This window comes from Delphinus delphis, chromosome 19, assembly GCF_949987515.2.
Source record: "Delphinus delphis chromosome 19, mDelDel1.2, whole genome shotgun sequence".
Lineage (NCBI taxonomy): Eukaryota > Metazoa > Chordata > Mammalia > Artiodactyla > Delphinidae > Delphinus > Delphinus delphis.
Window position 1 is genome coordinate 51677667 of NC_082701.1, and position 24877 is coordinate 51702543.

The 24877-nt window shown below is 47.1% G+C and overlaps 1 protein-coding gene and 1 non-coding gene across 5 annotated transcripts in view; one reads left to right on the plus strand and one right to left on the minus strand.

The window, feature by feature from the left end:
* Nucleotides 1-3286, minus strand: part of MYH10 (myosin heavy chain 10) — a 133411-nt gene extending 130125 nt beyond the window's left edge. For all 4 annotated transcript variants that reach the window (XM_059998421.1, XM_059998420.1, XM_059998419.1 and 1 more), the window contains exon 1: nt 3171-3286. The gene's annotated coding sequence lies outside the window, so the exon portion shown is untranslated. The remainder of the gene's footprint in view (nt 1-3170) is intronic.
* A 16903-nt stretch (nt 3287-20189) lies between these two features.
* TRNAG-CCC (transfer RNA glycine (anticodon CCC)) lies at nt 20190-20262 on the plus strand. Its single transcript has one exon. It is a non-coding gene; the product is annotated as a tRNA-Gly (tRNA).
* The last annotated feature ends 4615 nt before the right edge of the window (nt 20263-24877 follow it).

Below are 24877 nucleotides of genomic sequence, written 5' to 3' on the forward strand. Positions count from 1 at the left end.
AGTGAAGATGTTTTGTTCATTTTAACTCTTCACTTGTGGTTGCCAAATATGTTGTATTTTTTTCATTCCATTGTACATTTGGTACCTAATCTTGATAATGCTGGTATTTAATAGGGAAACCTCTCCCAAATGCTTTGCCTTTCAGAAAGGATAATACTAGAATTTTGAAAACAGCAGATACTGTTGTTATATACCACTAACCATGGCCAGGCACTATTCTAAGCAGTTTATGTATGTATTAACTCTTAATCCTCACAACAGCCCTACGTGGTAGGTACTATTCATATCTCCATTTTACAGATGAGGAACCCAAGGTTCAGAGAAAGCCAATAACTGGCTGGAGGTCACAGAGCTAACGAGGGGCAGAGCTGGGAGTAAACTCAGTTCAGCTCCAGAGCACATGCTACAAGGATGGAAGGTGAGAAGGAGAAAACTTTGAAGGGCATGTAGTAGTACACGACATACTGCCTCTCGGATCAATTATCAATCATGGCTTCAAGAGTACAGGCTCAGGGAATTCCCTGGCGGTCCAGTGGTCAGGACTCTGTACTTCCACCGCCGGGGGCCGGGGTTCGATCCCTGATCTGGGAACTAAGATCCCACAAGCCGCCAGAAAAAAAAAAAAAAAGAATACAGGCTCGGCCAATGAACGCACTAGCACTATCTAGCAAAGGCTTTGTATTTTATAGAAAAAAAAAAACCTATATTGGAGGAAAAGAAGGAATAAATAGGAACATCTTTGCAACAGACAGAATCTGAAGGTTCTTGGTGTCATCTGAAATAACTGCCTAATTATGGGTGAATCATTTATCTGTGCACAAATTAGCTCCCTACAGAGCCAAAGCCCCATCCCCTTCATTTGCTTTTAGACACACACACCCCTGGGCTCCATCTCCAAGGCCATTTTAGACTCTCAATGAAGTATCACCCAGGAAACTTCTCGACTGCCTCCCAGCACCTACTATAGGTACAGGCACAGAAAAACAGTTTTATGAATATCTTGCATATAAAAAGCCAAAAAAAATGATGGATAAGGGATCCATATGATAGCGCATCTCTCTAAGACGGATAAGCTAAAACAGAATTGTCCCAATTTGTGTAACGCTACCACAGAGGTCACTTACATTACAGAGACCTGTAAGTCTGTTCATTTATCAGTATCCTGTTCAACCAAATGAGCAGAAATACAAACTAAGTGCAAAAGGACACTATCGCTATTCATGGCCCAAGCCACCTCTGTGAATATCTTTACACCCTGTTAAATGTTTCTGAAACGTGGAGCCGACACCAGGAATTTTTATTCTTCCTATATGACAAGTAAGTACATCATCTGCTGAAGCCTAGAGTCTTTCACCATACAACGTGCCCTTCAAAATTTCCTCCATCTCACCTTCCATCCAGCCTGTCTTCATTGAAATGATTTCCCTAAGGAGCCCAAATAAAAAGCCAACCTCTCGGGTCACATCCCTTTGCAGCAAAAGCTAGTGCTGTATCACACAATTACACCATATGCTTTCTCCAGATAAGGACGAGAAAGAACTGAATTTAAGATGCAGAAGTAAGGAGCTGCATAAAATGGCCACTTTTCCAGCGTCCGTGACAGACAGGGCATACTTAAACATCAAAAGCATGGAACTGAAGGAGTAATTAATAAAGGTGGATTGAGGAAGGAAATGAAACAATAAATACATTAAAGTTTTCCAGAGTGAGATACTATCAAGAATAATTAAGCCTGACTCAAAGAATCCTCAGCTTCAATGTTAAAAAACAAAAATCTCAGCAAAGCCGAAGTATTATATTTGATATTATATTATTCAGCGAAAACAGCAGTCTTTGTTTCATTTGCAGTCGGGATCTACCCTGCCTGCTTTCCCCTACCCCACCCCACCCCCTTCCATCCACCGCAGTGATCTCGAAGGGAACTGCAGAGGCCCCAAGGAACAGAGATAACGGTCATAGGCAGAGGCCACGTTACCCAAAACTCACCAGCCGAGCTCAGACCAGAGTCGCCAACCTCCTTCCCAAGGCCCTAGTTGCCAGGCAGGCCAGCCTGGGCGCCTCGCCGGTCCCCGGGCCGCATCCACCCACCGCAGGCCCACAAAGCCCCCGCGGACGCCGGGACTCCGCGCCTTCAACTTCCCTCCGACCCCACTCCAGGCCGATTTTATGGGATCAGGGTGTGACCCCCACTGCAGAAGGCCAGGAAGAGACTCCGCGCCGAGCCATGCCCAGATCACTTACACAATAAAGGGATCCCGAGGCGAGGGCTGACCCTCCCCCCCCGACCGCCCTGCTGCAGCGCGCCCCCGCCACATTTCCCGCCTCGCCCCCCCAAACCGCCCGGGCCTGGCCGGGTGTCCACCCCCGGCCCCCGCCGTCCCCAGAGCCCCTGAGAAGACGCCCCCCCGCTCTCTCGCCCAGCTCCCCCGGGACCAGCGGAGCCCGACCCTCCCCAAGCCGGCGGCCGGCTGCTGAGACCCTCACCCGCCGCCGCACGCCTCCCGGGCCGTGCGCAGCCCTGCCCTCCGCTCCCTTCACCCCGCAGGTCCCGGCGCGCCGCCGGCCTTCCGAGCTCTCGGCGAACCCCTCACCGCACTCGGGATGCCGGACCCGGCCTAACCCACCCAGTGGCCCTTCCCGTCCAGCGCTCCCCCACCCCCAACCCGGATGGCGCTTTCCAGCCCGCCCCAGGACTCCCTCCCCTCCCGAGAGGCAAGCACAGGCTCGCGGGACCCCCGGGGACACCCACCAGGGCACGAGGCCCCCCCAACCCCGCGCCCCACGGTTCCCGCACGCCTAGTATCAGGTCAGCACATGCCCACCCGCAGATCTCCATCCCCAGCCCCCCAGGGGTCGTCCTCCCGCACACCCAGGCCCTAATCCCTGCAGGGGTCTCACTCTCAAGGACCTCATTCCCCGCCCCCCCAGGGGTCTCTCCACCCACCGGGGTCCCGTTAACCACCCCCAAGGTCCTTCCTTGCGCGAATCTACGGCCCCTGCAGCACAAACCGTCCGCCCAGAACCCCTTCTGTCTTCCCCAGCTCCCGCTTCGGCTCCGTTCCTGCCCTACAGACCCGCCCGGGCCCCCAGCCGGGGATCTTTTCCTCCCCCACAAACCGTCCCTCGGTTCCCGGCCGCCGCACTCGGACCCGGGAAGCCGCACCTCTCACCTTCAGCCGAAGATGGTGGCGCCGGCGCACGTCCCCAGCCGCGACCACAGATCCGGCGCCTCAGTCCAAAACCCACCGCTGCCTCCGCCGGGCTCCTTTAGCACTGCTACTCCGGGCTGCCCCACCCCCTCCCACCCTCATTGGGCCAGCTCCACGCCCGTCACCACCGCCCCCAGACCCACTGGTCCGTTTGCGCGCCCATCTCCAAGGGAAAACGTTAGCAACCCGAAAGAAGCTACCTTCCCTAGGTCCGCTCCCTCCACCCACCTGAAATGATGCTCATTGGCTCCCGCTCCCAGCCCAGGCCTCCGAGGCCCCCATCTCATAGGCTGAGCCGCACGCCCGTCAGAGATTCCGGGAGGTGCGGCCGGGGCAGTCGCGGGCGATTGGCTGGCTCGGGAGGAGATGGACAGCTGCGGCTGGCTGGGTGTCCCGCGATTCCGCGGGGCAGAGGGTGCGGACCCCGCAGCGGCCTCGGCCGTGCGGACCGCGGGGCAGGTGTGCCACGGCCGCAGCCCCGAGCTCCGCCTGGACGCGCCTCGCCCTGCCGTCGGGCTGCAGGGGGCAGCCCAGTAAAGTGCCTCGCCGCCTCCTCTGCCTGTCGCAGCCGGCGTGTCCCGCAGCGGGACCGGCTTCCACCGCGGAGTCGCGGGCCTCGGGCCGCGGACGCTGCCTGCAGGGGCGGGGCCGGAGCGCGGTCCAGAGGCCTTACGTCACTCCCGGGGCAGCTGGGGGGTGGGGGCCGCGGCTCGGCGGCTCACCTGCAGTGGGGGAGGGGAGGCAAGTCTCGGGCTGCTGCTCTGCCCATGCGCTCGGGCCCTGAAGCTGGGGCCCCGGCTTCAGTCGGCGGTCCGCGCTCCCGGCACTGTCGCGACCTCCGCCTCCAGGCTGACCCTGCCCAGGCCCTCTGAGCGGCGGCCGCCGGACAGCTTCCTCCGCTGCTGCGGTTTTGATGTTTGAAAGGGGAGACGTCTCCCTACCCAGACTCCTGGCTGGGCTGAGATTACAGAGGATTGAGAAGCGAACCCCCCTTGGAGAGAAGACTTGGGAAAAGGGCTTAACCTCATTCATTCGTTCGTTCATTCATTCATTCATTCAATAGAGCTCCCTACTTGAGAGGGGCTATGAGGAGGTTCTATAGAGCTGTCTTATCCCCCAGGGCCTATTAACTTTTCAAAGGCCTTAGAAAGCGTTTGAGACCTGAAGAAGAAGAAGAAAAAAAAAGCTCCCAGATAAGGAAAGGGAACCAAAAAAATCAAAGTTAATCAATATTTAATGAAACGTCTGCAATATCTAGTCAACTGCAACATGACCCTTAATTAATTATAAATATAATAAAGTTTCACAAGTCACAAAATGATTTCTTACAAAAACTGAAGTTTATCCAAATCTTTTCAAAAAAATTTTACAGCAAGATGTAGTTATTTCGTGTTGAATATGGGTGCATTTTATTATTTATGATGTAAGTGGCTAGGCCTAGGAAACTTCCGGTCTGGTAAAATGTGAATAAAGCAAAAAACAAAACAAGGCAGGAAATGATAAGGAGGGGGTGGTGCAGAAGATTTCAAGGCAGCTGAGTGCCGAGTCCCTCCTGGGGAAGTCCGAATCAGGTCCTGTACTGTCCTTTGTCCTAGTGCATCTTGTCCCCCACCCCCATCAGCCTCCTGGAGTAAGCTGCCCTCTGTCCAGGTGTCTTGTGACTTGGCTCCATGAAGTCTGTCCTCCTTAATGCAACCTGCACATGGAGTACAAGTTAACCATACCTAGCATGTGAACAGTATTCCTCTTCTGAATTAAAAAAAAAGAAAAAAAGAAACTTTTTAGAGAACACCAAACACTCCATCTCTAATGCCTGAGTCTCAGCTTTGCCAGCCACTGAAGTCATTTCTGAATGCTTAGAGCATTCACACACGAACAGCCCCATCAGCCACCAAGTCTGTGGTTTCCCATAACTTTAAAACAAACTCAGTGGACCGTCAGAAGAGGAGGGCAGGAAGCTCACCAGAATTCAACGTCACAAAGATGTCAGTCTTGAAGAGAAATCAATAATAAAGAGACTGTCCCCAGGAATTCCCTGGCAGTCCAGTGGTTAGGACTCTGGCGCTTTCACCGCGGAGGCCCAGGTTCGATCCCTGGTCCGGGTAACTTAGATCCCGCAAGCTGTGTGGTGTGGCCCAAAAAATATAGAAACTGTCCCCAAATGCATCTCTAGCCATGGCATCTCTGCAGCCCTTGGGCCCTACATTTTCAACTGTCTGCCAGAGGTGCCTACCTGGATGGGAGGACGACTGCAAAAGCAGGAAGCCCCAAACCTATTTTCTTCCCACTTCCACTTCATCCCTCCACCCAAACTCTTTCTTCCCAACTTTCCTTTGTCTGTTAATGAAACCAGCCTTGAAACCTCTTTGATTCCTTCCTCTCCCTTGCTCCCCCATCATGTCCCCCTCCACCTCAGTCATCTAGCCAGCCAGGCTCAGAATTCTAACTCCAGTCACACCTCATGTAGCTCCATCCCTGAACCTCTTGCCATTTTGATCAGGAAAACGCAGGATTTAGGACCACATAGACCTGGCTTTGAATCCGTCTCTGCCACTTACTAGAGCTTTAATCTTTGACAAATTCCTTAACCTCATCTCTAAAAAGAGGATACAGGACTTCCCTGGTGGCTCAGTGGTTAAGAATCCACCTGCCAATGCAGGGGACACGGGTGCAATCCCTGCTCCGGGATGATCCCGCATGCCGCAGAGCAACTAAGCCCGTGTGCCACAACTACTGAAGCCCGTGCGCCTAGAGTCCATGCTCCGCAACAAGAGAAGCCACTGCAGTGAGAAGCCTGCGCACCGCAACGAAGAGTAGCCCCCACTCACCGCAACTAGAGAAAGCCCGCCCACAGCAAGGAAGACCGAAGGCAGCCAAAAATAAATGTTTATTTAAAAAAAGAAAAGGGCTTCCCTGGTGGCTCAGTGGTTGAGAGTCCGCCTGCCGATGCAGGGGACACGGGTTCGTGCCCCGGTCCGGGAAGATCCCACATGCCGCGGAGCGGCTGGGCCCGTGAGCCATGGCCACTGAGCCTGCGCGTCCGGAGCCTGTGCTCCGCAGCGGGAGAGGCCACAACAGTGAGAGGCTCGCGTACCGCAGAAAAAAAAAAAAAAAAAAAAGAGGATAGAAATATACACCTGAAGCTCGTTCAACAAATATGTAACAGGATGATTTACTGGAGGAAAAAATGGCATTATGAATATATAGATTGAAAATTGTCCTTTTTTTTTCTAATCTACAATTTCATTACAAAAGAGTGAGAAATCTTCGTCCTCTCTCCATAGTAATTTTTGCTGGCAGTCTAGGCTGCTTTTACCCCCAAAAGAAAAAGGTCACAGACCACTGTTTCACAGAGTCTAGGTCACAAGTCCAAACTCATTCCCTCAGGGCAGTTCCAGCCCACGAAACTGTTTTGTTCTAAGCTGTTTTGTTCCGTCTGTACAGCGCTGATATGAAGCATTTTTATTTTTATAAATTTGAGTGAATTCCAACATTTAAAAGTCAAGAGCTATCCAACATCATTAGCCATTAGGGAAATGCAAATCGAAACCATAATGAGATACCACTTCACACCCACTAAGATGACTATAATCAAAAAGGCAGACAATAACAAATGTTGGCGAGGATGTACAGAAAGAGGAACCCTCAGTCATTTCTGGCAGGAAAATGGTGTAGTCACTGTGGAAAATGGTTTGCCAGTTTCTTAAAAGTTAAACATGAATGTACCATGTAACACAATTCTATCTTTCAGTATCTACCAAAAAGCAACAAAAAAAGTAGGATATATATGGATACAAAAACTTGCACACAAAGGTTCAGAGCAGCATTATTCATAATAGCAGAAAAAAATGGAATGTCCATCAACTGGTGAATGGGTAGACAAAATGTGGTATACCCGTACCATGGAATACTATTCAGCAATAAAAAGGAACACACTGCAGTTTCATGCAGCAACATAGATGAACCTTGAAAACACTACGTTCAGTGAAAGTCAAAGAGACCACATATTGTATGATTCCATTTACATGAAATATCCCCAAAAGGCAACGCTATAGAGACAGAAAGTACGATAGTAGTTGCCTGAGGTAAGGGCTGGGGTGGGGAGGACAGTAAATATACATGTGGGATCTTATTGTGATGATGAAAATGTTCTAAAATTGATTTATGGGGCTTCCCTGGTGGCACAGTGGTTGGGAATCTGCCTGCCAATGCAGGGGACACGGGTTCGAGCCCTGGTCTGGGAGGATCCCACATGCCGCGGAGCAACTAGGCCCGTGAGCCACAACTACTGAGCCTGCGCATCTGGAGCCTGTGCTCTGCAACAAGAGAGGCCATGATAGTGAGAGGCCCACGCACCGCGATGAAGAGTGGCCCCCGCTTGCCGCAACTAGAGAAAGCCCTCGCACACAAACGAAGACCCAACACAGTCAAAAAATAAATAAATAAATAAATAAAATAAATAAAAATAAAATAAAAAAATAAAATTGATTTATGGTGATGGTTACACAACTGGATAAAGTTACTAAAAGGTCACTGAATATTATGCTGTGGATTACATGATTTTAAAAATATACCTTAATAAGTAATATTTTAAAAATATAGACAAAAGAGTTCTCTCATGAAAATCCAGATTTCTGGCTTCCCTTGAAAACACAGAAGATCTGGAAATTCCATGCCAATTCGCTGATGCCTTAGCTGCTGCTCATTTTTAGACAAAGCTTGTGTTCTAGAGCATGCCTCAGTCACCACTACTCTCTGTTGTCTCTTGAAGCCAACCTGCTTTATTCACTGACATTCTTTTCCTGGTCTTTTTTAGGCATCTATTTGCGTTCTCAGTCTCTGTCATGCCTGTCAAGGGATTTCATGTCAGATCATTCCAGAGAGATAAGAGAAAGGGTGGTATTTTTGAGTTAAAGAGCTATTTCCCTGACAGTGGTGAAGGATTAGGAGATCTGGGGTGCCCATGAGAAGAGGCCCCGTTTCAACAAGATTCCTGGAAGCGGCAGGACTTCGGGGCAGAGGCTACTGTACTGAGCCCCTCACAGCCCACCCCGGGGAAATAATTCCTGACTGACAGGAAGGATCGATGCTCAACTGTGGCATTTTGAAACAGCAGGAAGAACAGTTAAAAACAAACAGAAAACTTCTAATGATCTGAGAAAGAAGGAACCTTCCAGAATTTTCTTGGGCCCCTTAAGCTCTGGAGTTTTGGGGGGAAAAGAAAAAAACAGAAGTTTCCTGAAAATGACTAATTTAAGACTTCCCACCAGCCACGCAGGATAAGGCTAACTCAGATTTAATTTGATTTAGAAAAACAAAAGCACGATAGTCCTTGCATCCTAATGTCTTAGAGCAACTTGCACCTGTGAGAAATGCTTACTATCTTTTGCATCTAGGAAGAGAGCAGGGGTTTTTAATCTGGAGTCTGTGGAAACCTAAAGAGTTTTAGGGGTTTTATAAAACCTCTGAAATTGTATGCAAAACGTATTGTTTTTTCTTCCCCCCCTGGGGAGAAGCTGTACAGTTTTTAGTAGAGTCTCATAGAGGGCTCTGATCCAAAAAGATTGCAAGAACGCGATATGGAGCTTCCCTGGTGGCGCAGGGGTTAAGAATCCGCCTGCCAGTGCAGGGAACACGGGTTCGAGCCCTAGTCCGGGAAGATCCCACATGCCGCGGAGCAACTAAGCCCGTGTGCCACAACTACTGAGCCCGCAAGCCACAACTACTGAAGCCCACGTGCCTAGAGCCCATGCTCTGCAACAAGAGAAGCCACCGCAGTGAGAAGCCCGCGCACCGCAACGGAGAGTAGCCCTCACTCGCCGCAACTAGAGAAAGCCCACGCGCGGCAACAAAGACCCAATGCAGCCAGAAAAAAAAAAAAAAAAAAAAAAGCAATATGGCATGATAAATACTACATTATGGGAAGTACAGCAAGATCCAGGGACACATAAGGGACACCTAACCCAGAATGGTGGCCGGAGTGGGGGTGGGGGAAGTTCCAGAAAGTCTTCTTAGAGAAAGTCATTTTGAAAATATAATCTGAAAAATAAGGCATTAACCAGACAAACCGAGGAAGAAAGTACTTTCAGAGAAAAATAATACATAGAAGAGAGAGTACAGGGCTTTCCAAGCTCAGAAAGAATTTCAGAGCAAAGCTACCGCAAAGTGAACAAGCGTGGAGGAGTGTGAAATAAGGGACTGAGGAGGTAGGCAGGGGCCGGATTGTACGTGTAAACCACGAGGCAGAATTATTTTATCTGGAGGACAGCGAGGGAGCTATGGGAGAGTTTTCAACTGAAGAGTAAAATGACCAGGTTTGTGTTTTGGAAGCATCCCTCTGGTCATAATATAGAGGATGGATTAAAGTGGGGGTCAGGGTAGGCCAGTTAAGAGGCTGCTGCCACAAACAGTCCATCTGAGAGAGGATGGTGACTTGGTCTAAGCAGCCTGGAAAGGATGTGGTCAGGTTGCGGTGACGGCGATTGCAAAGATTAACTGAGATATTGAAAGTGCCAAGCCAACGTGTGAAGGTTAAAGTGCCTCGAACGTGCATGAGGATATCTGCAGGTGCCTAGCAGAGTATGAGTTGGTTCCCTTCCTCCACTTTCTCATGGCCTCTTGAATAAAAATAATCCCTCACTGTACCCTGTACACACATTTATCAAAACACCTATAAAAACTCCTTGTAAGTTTTTTTTATCTCCATCCCTGTATCCTCCTTCGAAATGAGTGCTGTCCAAGAGAAACAGAATGGGAGCCACCAATGCAAGCCACATATCTAAGTTTAAACTTTCTAGGGGCTACATTTTAAAAGTAAAGCAAAATAATTGAAATTGATTTTAATAACATATTAACCCAATATAAAAAGAATATTACATTTCAATATGTAAAAAAATCACTAATAGGCTATTTCGCATTCTTTTTCTTGTGCTAAGTGTTCAAAATCTGATGTGTGTTTTGGACCTACAGCACATCTCATTTCAGACTGGCCACATTTTAAGTGTTCAAGAGCTACATGTGGCTGGTGGCTACCAGAGCGGACCCCACAGTGCTAGACTGTAAACTCCGTGCAGGCAAAGTCAATGTTTTCAGCTGTATCCCCAGGAACTAGCTCAGTGCTTGATACAGAACAGATACTTAATAAATGCTTGTTGAATAGAAAGATGGAAAGATGGAAGGATTGGATGGATGAGTGGATGGATGCATGAGGAGATCCCTTCTCGCTTTCCAGGTGTCATTTCAGCTGAGTCTGAATCCCCATCAGGACTGCAGTGGTGGAGGATAATGGGCTGCAAGGGCAAGGATGCAAGGAACCGAAGCATGGGCAGGGAAAAGTGATACCAGGAGACGGTGGGAAGTAACAGTATTTGACTAAAGAACGGAATACTTGCTGCAGAAAAGAAGGTGAGAAGTAATACTGGAGGTTCCTGGAAGCTGACACTGAACCTTATACACATCTGGGGAGTCCCAAACTTCCAGTGTAATTTCCATCAGTAAATATTTAAGGAACAAATGAAAAGAGAGGTGAGAGGACGAGGCAGCAGGAAAAAGACAAGGAAGCAAAAAGGGAAAGGGAAATGTTATTAGCAAAGTGATAACAACTGCTGGTGTGAATGTTGGCAAATAACAAACAATAAGCAAGTTTCTTAGAGGGTCCAGGTTATCTTGATGGAAAGAGGAACAGGTCACTGGAGAAGTCTGAGGTCTGGTCAATGGTTAGAGATGGAAACAGGGTCATTGGTCTCAGAGTATCTGTGGTCCCTGGTGGATCAGACCTGGTGGGAAGAGGGGGAGTCACATTTTGGTGCACAGAACCGCAGTTTGAAATCAAGCCTGATCGCTATTATATGACGCAGCATTATTGCCACCTCGGCCTTAAGGAGCCAGGCCTGGTTTGCATTGGTCCTACTCATTAGGTGAAGAGAAAATCAAGAAATTGCCCTGGATTTGCTAAAAATGGGTATGACTCTTCAGGAAAAAAAAGAAAAAAAAAAAAAAAGGTGTGTGGGCATCTCATTGGAGGTTGTTTTAAAAATCCAAATCAGTCTATTCTTGAAAGATATATTTTATCAAAGGCTTTTTTTGTTGTTTACAATAGTGGTCCCCAACCTTTTCGACACCAGGGACGGGTTTCGTGGAAAACAATTTTTCCGTGGGGGAGCGGGGTGGGGGATAGTTCAGGTGGTAATGCAAGTGATGGGGAGCGATGCGGGAGCGGCAGATGAAGCTTTGCTTGCCTCCTGCTGTGCGGCTGGGTTCCTAACAGGTTCCTAACAGGACTGGTACCAGTCCGCAGCCTGGGGGTTGGGGGCCCCTGGTTTAAAACATCCTGCCTGGGGGACTTCCCTGTTGGTACAGTGGTTAAGACTCCGTGCTCCCACTGCAGGGGCCCCAGGTTCGATCCCTAGCCAGGGAACTAGATCCCACATGCATGTCGCAACTAAGGGTTCGCATGCCACAACTAAGGAGCCCACCTGCCACAACTAAGACCCGGTGCAACCAAATAATTAATTAATTAATTAATTTTTTAAAAAGTGAAACATGCTGCCTGGGAATTCCCTGGCGGTCCAGTGGTTAGGACTCCATGCTTTCACTGCCGAGGGCCTGGGTTCGATGCCTGGTCAGGGAACTAAGATCCCACAAGTCTCACGGTGCAGCCAAAAATAAATCCTGCCTGATAGTGGGTACGTCCTTAACCTCTCTGTACCTTGATTTACTCTTGTGCAAAACAGGGATAACAATACCTACTTAGTAGGGTGGCTATGAGGCTTAGATACACTGAGGTAACACTTGTAAAGGTCTTGGCACAAATTGGCAGTCAGTAGCGTTCCTCTTTATCATCACTATGATATTCATCAGCAGTATCATTACCCTTTTGAAAGGACTTACACACAGCCTTTCAGAGGAAGCTTATCGTGTTCTTCCATTATTTTCTCTAGATGTATATTAAGAGTATTGTCCCTGGCTTGGAGTTTTAAATGAAGAATGCATACCCTGTAGAAAAAGATCATTTACAGCTATCAAAGTTCTTATAAAAACTAAATTAAAAATATGAGGTGGGGGGCTTCCCTGGTGGCACAGTGGTTGAGAGTCCGCCTGCCAATGCAGAGGACACGGGTTCGAGCCCGGGAAGATCCCACATGCTGTGGAGCGACTAGGCCCAGTGCGCCACAACTACTTAGCCTGCGCTCTGGAGCCCGCGAGCCACGACTGCTGAGCCTGCATGCTGCAGCTACTGAAGCCCACGCGCCTAGAGCCCGTGCTCCGCAACAAGGGAAGCCACCGCAATGAGAAGCCTGTGTACCGCAAGGAAGAGTGGTCCCCGTTTGTGGCAACTAGAGAAAGCTGGCAAACAGCAACGAAGACCCAATGCAGCCAAAAATAAAAATAAATAAATTTCTAATAAATAAATCCCTCTCAAAATGTTAAAATTATATGTGTATATATATATATATATATATATATATATATATATATATATATATATATGAGGTAGGGACTTCCCCAGCAGTCCAGTGATTAAGACTCTGCTGCCAATGCAGGGGGTGTGGCCAGGAAACTAAGATCCCACATGCCATGCAGTGCAGCCGAAAGATTAAAGAAAAAGGTAGACAAACAATGCTAACTGGAAGTTATATATACACACATAGACCTCACAAATAGCTTACCTATAAAGGTCCTCTCTGATAGACATACAGGTACCTCTACACTTAGGAGCATGTGCTCTGTACATCTAAGCAAGGGAAATGTGAAGGGATAATCTCAGGATTTGAAGTGCATCTCAGTGTCACACAGGGCCTCTCACAGTAGGTAGTGTGGCACTGCAGATAAACGTCTGGACTCAGCAATCAATTAAATTGGCTCTACCACTTAACAACTATGTGACCTTGGCCAAGTGATACAATCTCTCAAAGCCTCAGTGTTTTCATCTGTATAAGGGGGATGATGATGATGATAGCACAGATTCCACGGGATTATTTTAAGGATTAAATAAGATAATATTTGCAAAGGCTTGGCCCAGCATTTGAATCCTAGAAAGTCTTGTTAATAGAATCTAGCTATCCTTAAGTGCTCAAACTGGGATCAGATCAAGTCTCTGGACCCAACTACCAATTTACAGAAACTACAGAGGACAGAGGAACATGATAAACCATACCAGAGGAATGTAATCAGCAAAATCCAGACTGTGGGAAACACCACAGGACAAACAAGCTGGTTTCTTCAACAAATAAATTGCAAGGAAAAAATAAACAACAACAAAACGATGAGGCTCTGCTGTAGATTAAAAGAGATTTAAAAAACACATCAGGGCTTCCCTGGTGGCGCAGTGGTTGAGAGTCCGCCTGCCGATACAGGGGACGTGGGTTCGTGCCCCGGTCCGGGAGGATCCCACATGCCGCGGAGCGGCTGGGCCCGTGAGCCACGGCCGCTGAGCCTGTGCGTCCAGAGCCTGTGCTCCACGACGGGAGAGGCCGCAGCAGTGAGAGGCCCGCGTACCACAAAAAAAAAAAAAAAAAAATCAACCAATTGCAATGAAACCTTCTTTGGATCCTGATGCAATGAAACCTTTTTTGGATCCTCATTCAAGCAATAAAACAAATTATAATAATGTGTGTGTGTGTGTGTGTATAAAATAAAATTTATGAAACAAATAGAAATTTGAACGTTGACTGAATATTGGATAATTATGAATTATTGCCAATTTTTTATGTGTGGTTATGGTACTGTGGTTATGTGACACTAAAGAGTCCTTTTATTTTTGAAATTTACACTGAAATATTTACAGATGAAAGAATATAGTGTCTGGGATTTAATATACATACATATATATATATATATATATATATATACACACATATATATATATATATATGTCCCCCACCCCGCCCCACACCGCACGGCATACAGGATCTTAGTTCCCAGACCACGGATCGAACCCATGCCCCCTGTACTGGAAGCATGGAGTCTTAACCACTGGACTTCCAGTGAAGTCCATGGGATTTATTTTAAAACGGCATAGAAGTCCTCCCAGGAGGACTTGTGTCAGGCAGCCTTGCTGAAGCTCTTCAGTGTGAGAAACACCACTGGGGAGCTCAAGCACAGGCCCCTGTTCTCCTCAATTTTAGACTCAAGTTTCATAGTTGTGCAGCATTTTTGGCATATTCGGAAAGGGTGGTTCCTGCTCTGCCCTTGAATGTTCTCATGAAAGATTTCCCAATTTCCTTCTATTGAAAACACTGATGGGTGTGAGCCCACTGATAATAATAATACCACTATTTTCCATACCAGGTATTTGAGAGTTGGCTGGCGGGAAGCAGAGGAGCTGCCCAGGAACCCAGCTTTCTCAAAGGAGCTCCAGACCTGCATCTGCCCTTCAGATAGACATGTGGGAATCACAGAATCTAGACCTTTATGGATGGAAGAGCCTGTAGAAGCTGCCTAGTCATCATTTCACAGATGAGACACCGAGTCAGGGACTTGCCCAATAGCACAGAGCAAATCAGTGCAGACCTAGGACTCAGCCCTAAGTCACCTGTCCACTCTCCATACAGGATTTTCTGTGCGTCATCATTTTCAGCCGTGGCAATTTTGTGGTGCACCTACTGTGTGCAGCACTCCTACTGTGTGCATAGAAAAATAATACAGAGCATCTCAGAAAGGGTTGTAGAATTCAGAAGATGCTCGTGTGTTTAGGCAGGGAGCGGGGGAGGAGTGGGAAAGAACTCATGGAAATAGGGCTGGTTCTCAGCTTGGACAGAAAAGGGGAGAGGATGGCACAGGGTATCAAGATAATGGGGAGGGCTTCCCTGGTGGCACAGTGGTTGAGAGTCCACCTGCCGATGCAGGGAACACGGGTTCGTGCCCCAGTCTGGGAAGATCCCACATGCCGCGGAGCGGCTGGGCCCGTGAGCCATGGCCGCTGAGCCTGCGCGTCCAGAGCCTGTGCTCTGCAACGGGAGAGGCCACAACAGTGAGAGGCCCGCGTACCACAAAAAAAAAAAAAAAAAGATAATGGGGAGATAGGTCTAGAAGCCTGAGGGAGATTTAAGTAAAGGGATGCCCATTCTTCCCCCAAAGCATCTATTCACAAATCATGGAGACATCCAGTTACCTTCTCTTCCCTGCAATGCCTGACAGCCTGTAAAAATGCCTAATACTTTTTCCAGTTGGGGAACTGACGGGCCAGAGGCTCTTGGCTCAAGGCCAAGCAGGTAATATCTAGATAACATCCAGCGTGATGATTAAACAGAGATGTTTTGGAGACACAGCCTGAGCTCAAATCCCAGCTCAGTAGTGACTTGACCTTGGACGAAGTCAAGTCCTTCCTACTTGTCAGGGTCATGGCATGAGCTCAGGAACTGCTATACATAAAGTGATAAGTACGGTGCCTGGCACACAGGGAACCGCTTAGTAAATGGCAGCTGTTATCCTGGTACTTTGCTCCTCTGTCTCCCTCGTCCTGGCTGCTGAGTCAACAGGAAGTTGGCCTAGAGACAAATGAGCTCCCCGGAACATACCTGGAGTCAAGACCTATTAAAAATTTCTCTCTCTTCATGGCCACATCTTTCATTTCGGGGAAAATCTGGAAGAGCTAAACTGGGAACGGAAAATTTGCATCTGACGAAAGGTATGTGCAAGCACATGTTTGCAAATGAGGTCAAGGTTTCAAAATACCCCTTCTCTGCCAGATGAGTCAAGCCCCACACAGTGGTCTTACTATTTACCGCACATGACGGCACATTCTCCCCGCAACTGATAGAGTCGTTTGCCGGGAGTTATATTGGAAGGAGTTACTCATTGGAAAATGTGGCTGCATTGCCCAGACTGAGATCTGAACTTGGACTTCCAGGGATTTCACCCAAAATAAGCTGAATTCCTCAGTTATAATTGTCAAAGAAACACGGCCAAGGAATCTGTGTGCCAGACCAACGCCAGCTCCTGCTGGGAAAAGTGTGGGTCCAGGCAGGGGATGCTCACGGCTTTGAGTAGGAAAGCACAAGGCACTGGGCTCTTCTGACCCTCACGGCATTTAGTCACTGCCCAGGACTGTGACCAATTGGTTGTCGCTCATCCTTTTCCTTTGAGATCTCTCTTCTCTTATTGTTTCATAAAATTACTTATATCCCTTGTTGTTATTTAATCTTGCAAGCTCCTGTGAGGACATGGATGACGCCTTATATTTTTCTGAACCGCCCCGCCAAATCTAATCCAGAGTCTACTACAGAGAAAGACTGTAGTTGTTCACAGACAAAAGATTCACATTCCGGGGCTTCCCTGGTGGCGCAGTGGTTGAGAGTCCACCTGCCGATGCAGGGGACACAGGTTCGTGCCCCGGTCTGGGAAGATCCCACATGCCGCGGAGCGGCTGGACCCGTGAGCCATGGCCGCTGAGCCTGCGCGTCCGGAGCCTGTGCTCCGCAACGGGAGAGGCCGCAACAGTGAGAGGCCCGCGTACCGCAAAAAAAAAAAAAGATTCACATTCCTAGTATATTAGGAGCTTCTAAAAATGGAGAAGAAAATAACCAGTAACACCACAGGAAAATGAGCTAGAGATATGAATAGATAATTCACAGAAAAAAGAAATGAAAACAGTCCTTAATCATACGAAAAAATGCCCAAACTCATTCATAATAAGAACAACATAAATGAAAACTACACAGATATTATTTCCAACCTATCAGATTGGCCCAAACTCAAAAGTTTTACAACACGCTCTTGGCAAGGTTGGTGGAGAAACAGGTACACTCCGCATTACCGGGGAACCATGTTTTATTATGTAAGAGTCTATTGCATTTGTACACTCTTTAACGAGTGTATTGTTTGTGTTTGTGATACATGGAGCCCCCTGAAACACGGATTCTGGAGCAGGGACCCAGGGTGGGAATCCTTTTACCGAGTTCTAAGGAAAGTTCTGCTTTGGAGTCATCTCTAATGAAAAGAGCAAGGTGGAGAAAAGTATGTACAGAATGTAAGAAAGGATGTATCTTTTTTTTTTATCACAAAAGTTAAGCCATACTTTATTATTTTTTTTAAAGTATCTATAGGGAGAGAAAGGAAATAGAGTAGAGTCCCAAGGATAGAAGGTGGACTTCTCTAAATATACCTTGTTTGGTAGATATGACTTTGGAACCATGTAAATATTTTATATAACTAAAACAAAATTAAAGTTTAAAAAGGGTCTTGGGGCTTCCCTGGTGGTGCAGTGGTTGAGAGTCCGCCTGCCGATGCAGGGGACACGGGTTTGTGCCCTGGTCTGGGAGAATCCCACATGCCACAGAGCGGCTGGGCCCGTGAGCCATGGCCACTGAGCCTGTGCGTCTGGAGCCTGTGCTCCACAACGGCAGAGGCCACAGCTGTGAGAGGCCCGCGTACCGCAAAAAAAAAAAAAAAAAAAAAAGGGGTCTTGGGGCTTCCCTGGTGGCGCAGTGGTTAAGAATATGCCTGCCAATGCAAGGGACACAGGTTCGAGCCCTGGTCCGGGAAGATCCCACATGCCGTGGAGCAACTAAGCCCACGCGCCACAACTACTGAGCCTACACTCAAGAGCCCACAAGCCGCAACTACTGAGCCCACTTGCCACAGTTACTGAAGCCAGTGCGCCTAGAGCCCGTGCTCTGCAACAAGAGAAGCCACCGCAATGAGAAGCCCGCATACTGCAACAAAGAGTAGCCTCCGCTCACCCCAACTAGAGAAAGCCCGTGCAGCAATGAAGACCCAACACAGCCAAAAAAAAAAAAAACCAAGCAAACAAATTAAATAAATATTTTAAAAAAAGGGTCTTCACTGAAAATCTAAAGTGAAAAAAAAAATGAACCCAACTCTTTATCCAATTTGAGGCATAACCACACAGCCAAAAAGTATTCCAAGGGACCTGAAAGCATAGAAACCTGAGGGCACATTCCTAGTGGGATAATCCTAAGGACAAAGAGAACTGTTGGAAGGAAGGAATGAAGCGGGGCCGGGGAAGAAATCTTGAACCATCTTCAGTAATCATATTGCTGGTGATAGGGTTGATATTGCTATTCTGACACTGTTACGTGTACTCTGTGGGTTAAACCTGATGAGTAATTCTGTTCTATCGTCAGGAACCAGGCGTTTCAGTATCGGAGAAAGCAGGTATGTGTGTAAGATAGATGAGGTTAAGTAAACACTTCGCAGTACTGCATTTGAACCGGAATTTAAGCAAGAAGTGATGAAAATATTCTGTCATTGAAAAAAGTATTTCCTAGCTCTGCCCATGGAAGAAGTCTAGAAACAGTGGGCACCCCTAGAGCAAGGAGCACCCCTGGTGGCTCTATACTGTGGTCTACAAATGCTATCAAACATAGGCTCCTCAGGGAAATGGCTGAGTCCAGGGCTGAGACAGGAAATATACAAGGCGAGCTTGGAATATCTTATCATAACAGAAAGCAAGGAAACAAAATATCAAAAACCACTAAGTTATGACAAAAGGACATAGGAGCTAATTTGAAGAGGCTCCCTCCGGCCAAATACGGGAGCCACAGCTTGAGTATCATAATGATAACAATGGCAATGAATTGAAACGTGTTAAATATGTTTAAATACATGAGTTCACAATGATTAAAACAAAAAAACAAATTCATGGGCTACCTTTGAAGAGGGCAGAGGAACAATCTCATGACTTAGAAAACAAGTAAATAGACGTTAAAAAAAATCAAGCATATATCTTGCCTTTCCTATATAAACTGTAACTGCAGGATAGCCAAAGAATTGACGAGGGAAAAGTTTTTTCCCTAAATAAATGACAGTTAATAAATGACAAAGGAATGGTAGAATTGGAATGTCATTGCTTTACAACCACCTGCAAATATTGGATCTAGACAATAATCGTCAGTGGATACTAACATCATAAAAAGGAAACCAACCTGACATTGTTCTCCTGGTGGAAGTACAGAATGCAACCTCTGAGTTGTCCAAAAAGAAATCAAACCTAAATCTGACTGAGCCTCTAGATCTCACTACTAATTTATCAGAAATACAGAGGACAGAGAAACACGCTAAACGTAGCCATAGGAAAGCAATCTGAAAAACTCAGACTGCAGGAAATTTTAAAGGACAAACAACTTGATTTCTTCAACAGTAAATTGCAAAGAAATTAGAAAGGGAGAAAGAGAGTGGAAGAGAGAACCGTGGATCGAGATCAAGAGACAAAACATATATCAGCTGGCCTTCCCTGGTGGCACAGTGGTTGAGAGTCCACCTGCCGATGCAGGGGACACGGGTTCGTGCCCCGGTCCGGGAGGATCCCACATGCCGCGGAGCGGCTGGGCCCGTGAGCCATGGCCGCTGAGCCTGCGCGTCCGGAGTCTGTGCTCCACAACGGGAGAGGCCACAACAGTGAGAGGCCCGCGTACCACAAAAAAAAACAACATATATCAGCAAACAATATATGGACCTGATTTGGAATTTGATTCAAACAAACTGTTTAAAAAATTATATACAGGTAGAACAATTGAGGGATTTGAATACTCATTAGATGTTTGATAATATTAAGGAATTATTGTTAATTTTTTTGTTGTGATAATGATATTGTGTTTTTTTGTTTTTTTAAAAAGAATCCCTATCTAGAGATACATGCTGATACATTCAAAACAAAATAATATGATGTTGGGAGTCATTCAAAATAATCTGGGACGAGTGAGTAGCATTACTGTTGAAACAAGACTGTCTATGAGTTAACTGTTGGAAGCTGGGTGACAGGTCATGGTCGGGGGTGTCCTCAAACTCTTCTCTTTTGCTTATGTTTGAATTTTCCATAATAAAAACTTAAAAATAAGTAAGATTAAAACGTGGTTTTAATTACAAAAATAGTGCATGTTTTTTGAAAAAACATTAAAATAATACAGCAGTGTAGAAAGTGAAAGATAAAATCTCCTTAACCCCTGGCCCTTGACCTCAGCAGTAATCACTATCAACGGTTCAGTAGATTCTGTGGTAAGATTTTGTGTTACTAGGACTTCCCTGGTGGTCCAGTGGGTAAGACTCTGCGCTCCCAATGCAGGGGGCCCAGGTTCGATCCCTGGTCAGGGAACTAGATCCCACATGCATGCCACAACTAAGAAGTCTGCATGCCGCGATGAAGATCCCGTGTGCCGCAGCTAAGACCCAACACAACCAAAATAAATAAATAGATAAATATTAAAAAAAAAAAAGATTTTGTGTTACTGCTCAGACATTGTCACTATGCTACTCTAAGGCGGGAGTATGCTTCCTTACCCTGCAGTGCTCAGGCTGAGCCATGGAACTTGCTGGACCAAAGATTCTTTAAGAGCCAGAACACGGTTTTCTCTTCTGCCACGATGTTCCAGAAAGTTCGATCCCAGAGTGAAGACAACAAAGCCACAACCAGCCGATGACACCCTGGTGTACGTAAGCAAACCTTTATCGTGGCAGACACTGAGATTTTTACAGTGATTTAGCACGGGGACACAGCCTCACCCATCCTGACTGATACAATATCCTTCCAAGCCTTTCGCTGTGCATGTATAAAACAGTTTTTTCCACGAATATTATACCTATTACACTTCAATTTGCTTTTTAAAAAAAACTCAATAATGTATCATGGGCATTTGAGTCTCTTTGAAATAAAACCAATCTGAGTTCCCAAAGGCCCCAAGATAGTTTCCTAAGGCCAGAGACTTCTGTTTCTTTAAAATGTGGGTCAATGGAGAAGTTCTCCTGAAAAAAAATTCATGCGGGAAGTCAGCTGAGTGGGTCAGAGTGTGAATTCCAACATTAGCGCCCTCCTTGTCACGGGAGTATAATTGGCAGAGGAGCTGCATGACTCCAAGGCTCTTCCTGCTGGAGGAAGGCAGGACATCTACGAGGCTGTTAAAGTGCCGGTCTTTCGGGACTTCCCTGGTGGCGCAGTGGTTAAGAATCCACCTGCCAACTCAGGGGACACAGGTTCGTGCCCTGGTCCGGGAAGATCCCACATGCCGCGGAGCAACTAAGCCCGCGAGCCACAACTACAGAGCCCACGTGCCACAACTACTGAAGCCCGCACACCTAGAGCCCGTGCTCTGCAACAGAGAGAAGCCACCACAATGAGAAGCCTGCATACCGCAACGAAGAGTAGCCCCCGCTCGTCGCAACTAGAGAAAGCCCGCACCCAGCAGCGAAGACCCAACGCAGCCAAAATTAAAATACATTAAAAAAAAAAAAAGTGCTGGTCTTTCTCTTTGTAATCTTATAGGCGCTGCCTGAGGTTGGAGGCAAAATCCTGGATTTCTTCAACAGCTTGGAGTCAGAGGGCTTTTACTGCTATTATGATTACAGCTGAAGTGCTGGGAGAATTGAGAATTTAGTTTTTCGGTTATACTATCAAACTCAATCAAATTGGCCCCCCTGGGTTTCCTCTGTCTGATAGTGGCACCTCCATGTTGCCAGGTCCACACACTGGAAACCATCTTTCACTCTCCAGACCACTAGCATATGAGCTCCAAGGGGACAGAGATCTGTCTTGTCCACTGCCGTGTCCTCAGTGTCTGCAACGCTGCCTGACACACAGTAGATGCTCAATAAATATTTCATCAGTGAATGATTCTAAGCACTTGCCAAGTCCTCTGACTTCTCCCTCTATAATTTAGCTTAGACCTGTCATCCTCTCATTCCCATTGTTACTACCCATGGTGGTTTAAAGAGAGCCACCATTCTTGGACAATGCTCCCATTGAGATGTGGGGTGTATGTCCTCAACTCTTGAACCTTGGTGGCTTCTGTGACTACTTGAACCTATAGCATATGGTAGAAGTGATGGAGTGCCACTCTCCAGGCCCAGGATTTAAGAGGCTGGCAATTCCCACTTCCTGTCTCTTGAAACTCTCACGCTTACAGCCCTGGGCTGCTGGACAGGCCCTGAGAGACTACATGGAGAGGGAGAAATGCCCAACTGAGACCAGCCTTCCAGCCATTTCTGCCAAGGAGCCAGACATAAGAGCAATGCTCTCCTGGACCTTCTAGACCATCTCAGCCTACCAGCTGAATACCGTTGAGTGACTCCAGTTGGGTGTTCTGTCCAACAGAAGAATTATTCAGCCGAGCCCTGGGCTGGTCCACACAATTGTAGCTGAGTCCAAGTTCCTGATCTCCATGATTGTAAGATGTGATACTATTGTTGTCACTTGAAGCCATTAAGTTTCAGGGTGATTTGTTAATGCAGCAATACATCACCGCAACATTACCCTGCTTGGGACCTTATAACTTCTTACCTGGAAAACTGACTCCTACATTCAGTCTCCTGCCATTCCAACCATGCTCTACACCGCTCAGTTGGTTTTCTTGAAGAAGCTGTAGGAGTCCTGTTGAAAAAACAAAAGAAAGTTATTGTCAACAGAATATGGCCCAATCTCTATAGCCTGCCCCCACTGGCCTTCTAAGATCGCTCTTTGAACTCAACTTTCCAAGTTCTCCTATTCCTCCTATTTCTTACGTTCCAGCCAAATTCAAGCTTTGGTCCACCCCCTCGACACCCCATAATTTTTATTTTGTTCATACAGTTCCTCCTCCTGGAACGCCCTTCATCTCACCCATGTATGTGCACATCTTCCTTGCCTTCCAAAGACATCCAAGAATGTCGATTTCCCTAGTGGAAATAATCTCTCTCCTGAATTTCCACATCATTTGATCTGGGGCTCTCATAAAATGTTCCCTTTTCTGCCTTTTTAACATTATAATTTAAAACCATGTCTTTAACTTCCTCATAGACCAGGGACTCCCGGGAGGCAGAGTTCATGAAGTCTTATTTACTTATTACTGAAACTAGCAAAGAACTCAGCTCTTGGTAGACCCTTAATAAATATTTGTTGGACAAACAGGAGGATAAATGGGTGAATGGGCCAGATACATTTGCTAGAACCACGTCACCGGGCCTCAGGTCCTCTCTCCATTTCTCAGCTCTGTCTTCTTCTGTCTTGGTTTCTTTCGGAGGCAGGCTTCGCCAGCTGGTGGCACAGATGGTCCCTAGCAGCTTCACACTTACACCCTACCAGTTTCACACCCTCCACCGAACAGGGTGCTTCTTTTTTCCCAATAGTTCCAGAAAAAGTCTAGGGGTGAGGACTCACTAGGCACAGAGGAGGCCTTTCCCTGAGCCAATCACTTTGGCTCTAGCCAAAGGGATGGACTCTCCTGATTGTCTAGTCCTGGGTTTTCAAGAGACCCCAGGAGCTAGACCTGGAGGTGGTGGTGGAGGGAATTACCCTAAAGGAAAATGACGGGGCTGTTAATCAAGGAATGCAGAATGGAAGTGGGAGAGGGAAGACGACAGATTCCACCCCACCCATCCTGGGAGGAGCGAGCAGTCTCCACGGAAAAGGCGTGCTTTTCCTCAAGCTTAGCGTTAGGTACCTGCTCTTTACTGGACCCTTTTAAAGAGAACTGTGCTGGGAATTCCCTGGCGGTCCGGTGGTTAGGACTCCACGCCTCCACTGCCAGGGGCCTGGGTTTGATCCCTGGTTGGGGTACTAAGATCCTGCAAGCCATGTGGTGCGGCCAAAAAACAAACAACAAACAAGGAGATCTGTGCCAACCAGGTAACAGGGTATCCGGGCCCATGATAGCTCCACTCCACTAGCTCTGTCCCCTCCCCCATCTCTGCTCCTTATAATCGCCTTCCATTTGTCTCTGATTTGCCCTTCCTCACCAATCACGCCTAACTGTCATCTTTCCTGGTTCCCTATCCCTCTTAGCATCCATGAGCAGGAAACACAAGAGCTGTTTAACACCACTTCCCTGCCCAAGCCCACCTGTACCACCACCGCATAGTTACATCCTTGGTCTGCTGTTGGCCATCAGGCAGAAAACCCATCTGAACAGTAGAAACAGAGCCCTGATGATATTGCTTGAGCTCCTGAAGCCAGCCATACCTGAAGCCAACTATACCTCTGTTGTGGGTTGAACGGTGTCCTCCAAAAAGAAATGTTGAAGTCCTGGGACTTCCCTGGTGGCGCAGTGGTTAAGACTCCAAGCTCCCAATGCAGGGGGCCCGGGTTCGATCCCTTGCCAGGGAACTAGATCCCACATGCGTGCCGCAACTAAGGAGATGGGGAGCCATAACTAAGGAGCTCGCCAGCCACAACTAAGACCTGGTGCAACCAAATAAATAAATAAAAATTTTTAAAATGATAATAATTAAACAATTCTTTAAAAAAAGAAAAAAGAAATGTTGAAGTCCTAACCCCTGGCACCTGTGAATGTGGCTTTATTTGGACATAGTTTCTTTGCAAATATAATCAAGTTAAGATGAGGTTGTACGGGTGTCCTTGTAAGAAGATGGGAGTCCTTACAGGAAGAGGAGAAGAGATCTAGAGACAGATACATAGGGAGGATGCCACGTGATGATGGAGGCTGAGATTGGAGTGATGTGTCTACAAGCCAAGGATTGCTGGTGACACCAGAAGTTGAGAAAAGAATGGAACAGAATTTCCCCTAGAGCCTCCAGAGAGGGAGAGAGCTTCCAGAAAGAAGTAACCTTGTTGATACCTTGACTTCAGCCTTCTAACCTCCAGAACTGTGAGGGAATGTTTCTGTTGTTTTATGCCACCCAGATTGTGGTAATTTCTTAGGGCAGCTGTGAAGGAAACCTACACTATTCCTATGTTTCTCCTTTACTCTCATACTTCTGCCAAACTCACGATACTTCTGACC